Raw genomic sequence first — 7,231 nt, 5'->3', positions numbered from 1 at the left:
CAATACCTGTCTATTAGTAAACTGATTATATTTAGTTTTAATAGCATTAAAAGACACAAGGTTGTTTTGTCCCCATTCACTGATCGTAGATAGATCTTAATTTATGGAGATGGCTGTACTGAGTTGAAAGGTAGAGATATTAGACTTTGTAAATGGGTCTCTGAGTGTGAATGAACTATGTAGTGTTGAGTCATCTGCATATGAGTGAATGGGATTGTGGGTGACAGATAAGAGATTGTTAATATGAACCAGAAATAGGGTTGACGCCAGAACTGATCCCTGCCACACGCTTGCGTTAATTGAGTGGAAATTGGAATATACATCATCTACTTTTACTCTTATTTTCCTGTCTCTAAGATATGAAGAAATCAAAGGAACAAAAGACGTTAGTCCATAGCAAGGGAGTTTGGACAGCAGGGAACGGTGCCATACTCTGTCAAAAGTTTTAGAGATATCAACAGCTACTGCATGAGTTTCTCCAAAATGATCAATTGCTTGATGAATGGTATGAGTTAAGAGATTGAGTATGTCAATGGTGGATCTTTTTTGGCGAAAACCATATTGTCTATCACTAATTAAGTTGTTGGATTCAAGATGTTTAACAATGTGCTTATTAATTAAAGTTTCAAATACCTTACCAAGAGAAGATGTGACAGCTATTGGTCTGTAATCAGAGGGGTCAGAGGAACTTCCTTTCTTCGGAATTGGGTGGATATTGGCTTCTTTCCATGAATTTGGGAATAAAGAAGTACGTATGCATAGTCTGAATAATTTAGCTAGGACAGAGGCAAGTTCAGAGGAACACTTTTTCAAAACAATTGGAGGAATTCCATCTGGGCCTGGAGCTTTGTTGGTAGGTAAATTGTCTAGGATGGATTTTACGTATCTTGTCTGTATTTTAAGAGGGGCAATTTCGGGAGAATCAAGTTCCAGTACTGGGACATTCTGGCTGGTATCGTCTATGGTAGAGTTTCTGGCAAAGGTACCAGCAAAGATATCTGCTTTCCCACGCGGGTCATTTGTAATGTTGCCATCTGAAGATTTTAGTGGGGGAATGGAAGATGACTTGTTAAAGTTATTATTGAATGAATTAAGAGTTGATCAGAATGTTCTATTGTCATTAGGGTTGTTAAGTAGTTTTGATGCTTTTGAAGAAAGTTTGATTTATATAGATTTAACTCGCCCCATCCCGATGTTTTCTGGGCAGTGGTATGCCCCAGTCCCGACATTTTTGGACCTTTTTTTTGGGGGGGTCAAACATCCGCTTTTGGTGAGAAACGTCGAAAATTCATAGAGAAATCACTCACCTGAGGTTTAAAATACTCGATCTAGGTACGAGTACCTCCTTACCTGACTGGGTTTTCTAACAGGCTGGCACCAAAGAAAACGAGTTCTAGAGGAGGGTAACTATTTTATCCACTCATAAACAGTATTTATTTATTTACTTGGTACGAATTTATATACAGTACAAGAGTATATTGGTTTTCAAACAGTAATATAGGCATTATAAGCATTGTTTCACTCACTAACTCATCACCATTCATGACCTTTTTTTCCCACATTACCTAATCATCATTTCTGACTGTTTCTTCCTCTAATGCTATGTAAACTTTGTCCTCCACATTGTCATCGATTGGGGAATCACTCTGGCCCTGAATGTCTTTATTGGCCAGGTCACTGGTAACAGGTGAATTGCCGAGACAATGTCGTGCAGGGGTAGTGGGAGAGGTTATGCTGTGTAAGGCATTGTCCCTGCTTGGCATCTTGTAGAGGAATAGAGGAAGGTGTCCCGTGTATACGTGCCAAAAATCACTCGCGAAATCACTCGCGAAATCACTCGCGAAAATTGAAAATTGTGCAAATTAGGGACCTTGCAATGTTGCCGCGTTAATTCACATCTCCGGGATATGAGTGCACATCATGTGAGGACGTGAATTCACGTCTCCAGGATGCTGCGGGTTAATACAGCTATTGCATGATTTCTAGCAATTTCAAATTGGGAGTGATTCAGATGCTTTTGATTTTAAGTATGAGTTATATGCTAATGACTTTTGGGCTGTTGCTCTGGCACAGTTGCCATCAAACCATTTTGGAGAGTTCGATCTTTTAGTGAACTGTTGACTTGGTATGAATAAATCCATACCAGCTAGTATTAAGTCGCAAATGTGGGACTGGGTAGAATTGGGATCACTAGAGAAGAAAGACTGCCATCGAATGGTAGCGAGATAATTTCTGAATCTATCCCAATCTGCCCTATTAAAGTGCAACTGGGTCATCCTGACAGGTTCAGAACGGGAAGGTTTTGGGGAGCTAACTAATGAGGCACTGATGAGATTGTGGTCGGAGGATCCAAGTGGCGACAGTACTTCTATCCTGTATTAATCTAGATTATTTGTCAAGAATAAATCCAAGAGATGGGCATTATGGTCAGGATTATCAGGTATTCTGGTTGGTTGCTTTACCAACTGGGTGAGATTAAACAATTCCGCAAACAGCTCGCACTCTAGACCAGCGTCGTCAGTTCGGGCAGAATGCAATAACCATTCAACATTATGTATGTTAAAATCACCCAAAATGGTAATTTCGGTGCCAAGGGCAAGGTTAAGGTTACTCAACTGAGTGGATATAGAATCAAATACACTGGGTTCCGAAGAAGCATTGGGGGAAAGATAAACTACACAAATATATTTGGTAATGTTTTGACAATTTAGTTTACATAATGAGTAATCAAAACTGGATGAAGTGAAGTTTAAAATAGTGTCAACTGCATATTGGGATTTGATATAAGAACAGGTGCCGCCCTTGTTACGGAAGTTTGTAAGGAGATGGTAACCGGGAAAACAAAATGGAGATATATCGGTAGAGGTTGAGATTTGTGGTTCAGTGAGGAAAAGGGCCAAAGGGGATATGGACTGAAGGAAAAAATTAACTGAGTTTAAATTTGTGGTAAGGCCGCGGATGTTGGTAAAGAATAAGGCCACACTGTCACTTCTTCGCCGAAGAGCATTCCTGGAAATAGCAACAGTCGCTGCCAGCACAGTCGCTTGATGGCGACCGGGAGGACCCTGTGCTGCCAGCCCTGCCCTGCCGGTGGTGGCAATCCGAGGTACCACCTCATTTGATAGTAAGATTGCAGTGGCCATTACTAAAGACGTGAATAGAAGGTGTGATACGTTATGCGCATGTAGTGTGGTGTAGACAGTTGAAGGCAGAGGTATTATGAGAGCATGCTGGCCTACTCTCTGTGTAAATGAATGCACTGAAAATGTTCAGCAATGGGAGATGGTCAGGATCAAGTCCTGAGGGCTGGTGAAACGGGAGCTCCAGCTCTGCCTATCACCAGCTTGCCATCAACCTCGGGAGTACTGCCCTGTTCGACTGGTGCTAGTCTACTCCACCTACTTACTTCATCAATGGAGAAAGAGGCACAGATATTTATGGGTGAAGAGATTTCAAATTTATGTGAACGGACAGCACAGTGTTGGCATGTTGAGTATGTAGAAAGAGAATGTGACGATGCAGCAATGTCTGGAGCAATGTAAAAGACCTGAAGTTTCAAGTGACTTGGCAGGGATGTTTGGACAGGCAATATTAGCAAATAACGGTGTACGATAGTATAAAAAATAATGTACATTGTCCAAATGAGAATGGAAAACGGGTATGCTGGAAGCAGGTGTGAAAGAACTTAGAGAAGAAATAGTGATGACTGAAAGGTTACAGACTAGCGCATTTTCTTACGGGGTAGCTGTGATAGGAAGGATAATAAAGAGAAATGGAGGACAAAGACGAAGGGATTGAGCATCGAACGAACACGAGTGTAAAAAATCCGACGAGACTAAAGCCCCAGACATATTGTCGTGAACTAGAAGAAAATATTTAGAGTACACAGATTCAGTGTAAAGAAAGCCAATGAAAGGCAGAGGGAAGGTTATTAGTTCAACGAGGTCAATTTTGACTGCAGATCGACAGGACTTTAAACCATATTAATCGTGGGAAGGAAGGTAGCTTCTGGTAAGGGATAGTACAATTCTATGCTTGAGAACGAAAAAATAGAATCAAGACTAAAATTAGTGCGAACCCATTCCAAAACTAAACGAAGATCTGACATCAGGACAAGGTCTAGAGTAACAAGACAACTGACAACATCTACTGTACTAAGAGACGAATAAAATCTTCTACTTGTAACATTAATGACTGGAGGGAAAGAGAAATGATTCAAGACAAAAACTGATATACAATATTTCGGTGACAACATTAATCTCTCCACTCAAATTCTCTAAGACATCCGACTTTTTTAACTGGGTGCCCATTTTATTCATAAGTGTGTGACAGTATTACCCAGTAACTTATATATAGTGAACATTCAGCAACATATTCTGCACTTCCAAAGCTGTGGGGAAAAGTTTCTAACTATTCACAATATGTTGACAAATCAAAAGATGTTGCTAAGCCAGATACACCAAGAACTTTACCACCGAGTTCAAAGAGACCTCGTTTTCCCAAGAATGAGATATAACAGGGCCACTGTGGGGCAGGGAGACGTTTAAACTAATGAATAATTTCCAGATCCAAACAAATTGCTGCTGAAGAAGTTCACACAGTGGAGCTCACAAAGATCCATTTGCATGTTTGTTTCCTAAAGAAACCAGTAGGGATGATATGGCTGACAGACGACTTGCAAAATTATGAAGTTTATCTGTGACTTCCATCAAGCTTTCAAGATCATAAAGGACTGAGTGGACGTCCTCCGCTAACATTAGACTCTCTCCAAGGCTTTACCAATTCCCCTGGGCGAAGGGCCCCATCCCTATCCTCATCACCCAGAGATGATCCAAACCCAGCTAGTGCAAGCATATCTGCTTACCCTCTGAACAACATAGCCTACTAACTATAAAAGGAATCTTGATTAATGTTTAAATCAGCTAAGTGGTCCTGAGAGGTGGAGGAAGAAACACAAGAAACAGTGGGGCGAGTTGCCGAGCAAAGCTCTTTGTCAGTAGGTCCTATTCATTGACAGATAGAGTAGGTGATGAAGGGATAACAAACGTATAAGGATGAGGAGGAGGAGGAGACTTGAGTGGAGCAGTAGGAGGTCCTGTAGAAGAAGAAAAAGAAGGAGGAGGAGGAGGAGCTATGGAAGATACATTATTCTTCTGGCCTTCCTCCCATTCGAAGTACCTGGGAGTTCTCTTAACCTCCACATCCTGGCAGATTTTTTCGCCACTGACCCCCTCCCCACAATCCTGGCAGATTTTGGATTTTTTTTTTTGTGTGGCTCAAACCTCTGCTTTTTATGACAAACAACGGCAATTCACACAAAAAAGTGCTCACCTGAGCTTAGACGTGGACTAAACAGGTGACCCTCTGAACACCTGGTATCGTGTTCTCTGGAGCCGCACTGCAGCTGTCACGTTTTCTATGGTAGTGGTAACTATTGCAGACCACTCAGAATAGGTAGATATTTGTTCATTTGGTAAGACTTTATATGTAGTACAAGAATATATTGGTTTTCATAAAGTAATATAGGCGATATAAACGTTGTTTCACTCAAGGAACACATCAACATACCGCATCTTCCTTGGCAAAGTTACCTCCTCATCACATCTGGTCATTTCTTCATCTGGTGCCAAGTAATCTTTGTCCTCCACATCGTCATCGATTGGGGAATGACTCTCGCCTTGATTTTCGTATGTGGCACAACATGTCTTTGCTGGCCAGGTCACTGCTAACAGGTGAGTTGCCGAGACAATGGCGTGCGGGGGGGAGGGGATCAAGTGGGGTAAGACAGTGTCGCGGCCTGACAGCAGGTAGAGGAAGGTCTCCCGCATAAGCCTACCAAATATCATGCGCAAAACTTGAAAAATGTGCAACTGACAAACTTAGCAATTGCAAAACATATCAGTATGACGACAGGAGCCACCATGACAAAACGTTGCGACGTATCCGTATGTTAACAGGATGCCTTGGGTTAAGATCTGCGCAGGCCCATTTACAATCAGATGACAAGTCATTAATCTCAAATTTGTTACCATTCTGAGATAGCACACGATGTAGGACCATAACTTTGTCATCCAGTTTAAATGTACAAATGTGTGAATGAGTGAACACTAAACCTCCATTGTTAATACTGATAGGTGGGTCAGAGCTATGCCGGTGATGTAACATCGTCTTTATTGTTCACAGGCTACCAGTAGCCTCCATAGCCACCCCCCACAGTCTCACGGGACCAACTTTTTCTGACCCTTAGACATGTCTTTATAACAAACTAGAATGTTCACACTGATATTTTGGGGATGCAACATGCATTTGACAACTTTTATTAGAGGTACCTTACGTTCGTTGCGAAAAAGTCCACGGTTTGGCATTTGACGTACTCATGTCATCTAATGTCCATACCTGCATGATATATTGTAGCAATATCACATATTATACATGAAATGAAAGCTCTGAATCCCCATTACCACTATTACTAACGTACATGTGCGTTGGATTAATCTAATATCAACTACGTGCACTAATACGCATGTACCCCAATTTATTCAACAACCTTCCAAATTTTTCAGTGTTTCTAACATAAATGTTCTTTTTCCACCAAAGAATAGTGCTTACCTCTGTCAGATCTAGGCTCCTATAAACATACAGTAAAATGGGGCAGTAGGAGCCATCCATTATCAATATCATACATGTATCAAAATAAGGTTCATAAGTCCGAGACTGATAGACATGACAAATGGCCTTATTGACGTACTGGCAGATTAGTTCATCAAACCACAATATCAAAACAGAATGTCAAGCATGAGTGTTTTGTCTTTGGCTGAATTTAATACATGATATTCAGTCTATATCTGAATCTGAGTCACTGCTATAGTGATCATCTGACTCTGATTTCTCACCATCTGACTCTGATCCCTCACCATCCAACTCTGAATCTGTCATTCTACTAGCAATGTCAGACAATGACTGGGGCAAAGCCTCTCCCTCAAACCACAAACGTTCCATATCCCCATCGATAATGGTCCACCCGTGCCCTGCACACGGATCTGGTGTTTCTGGTTGTGGTATGTGAGATTGTTTCCATATCCAGACTTGGTAGTTCACTCGTTTCAGGTGTTCTGAAGACTTCTCCTGCAGAGGTAGTGTGGATATGTCGACGTTTCTGGATGGAGTTGCACCAATTGCAGCAGCACACAGCTGGTTGATTTTCTGATGATGAAGCTCGTCCACATTATAG

The sequence above is a fragment of the Coenobita brevimanus genome, chromosome 80 (genome assembly GCF_032717465.1).
Source record: "Coenobita brevimanus isolate Jiangsu-jjx chromosome 80, ASM3271746v2, whole genome shotgun sequence".
Taxonomy (NCBI): Eukaryota; Metazoa; Arthropoda; class Malacostraca; order Decapoda; family Coenobitidae; genus Coenobita; species Coenobita brevimanus.
Note: the sequence above shows the minus strand (reverse complement) of the source record.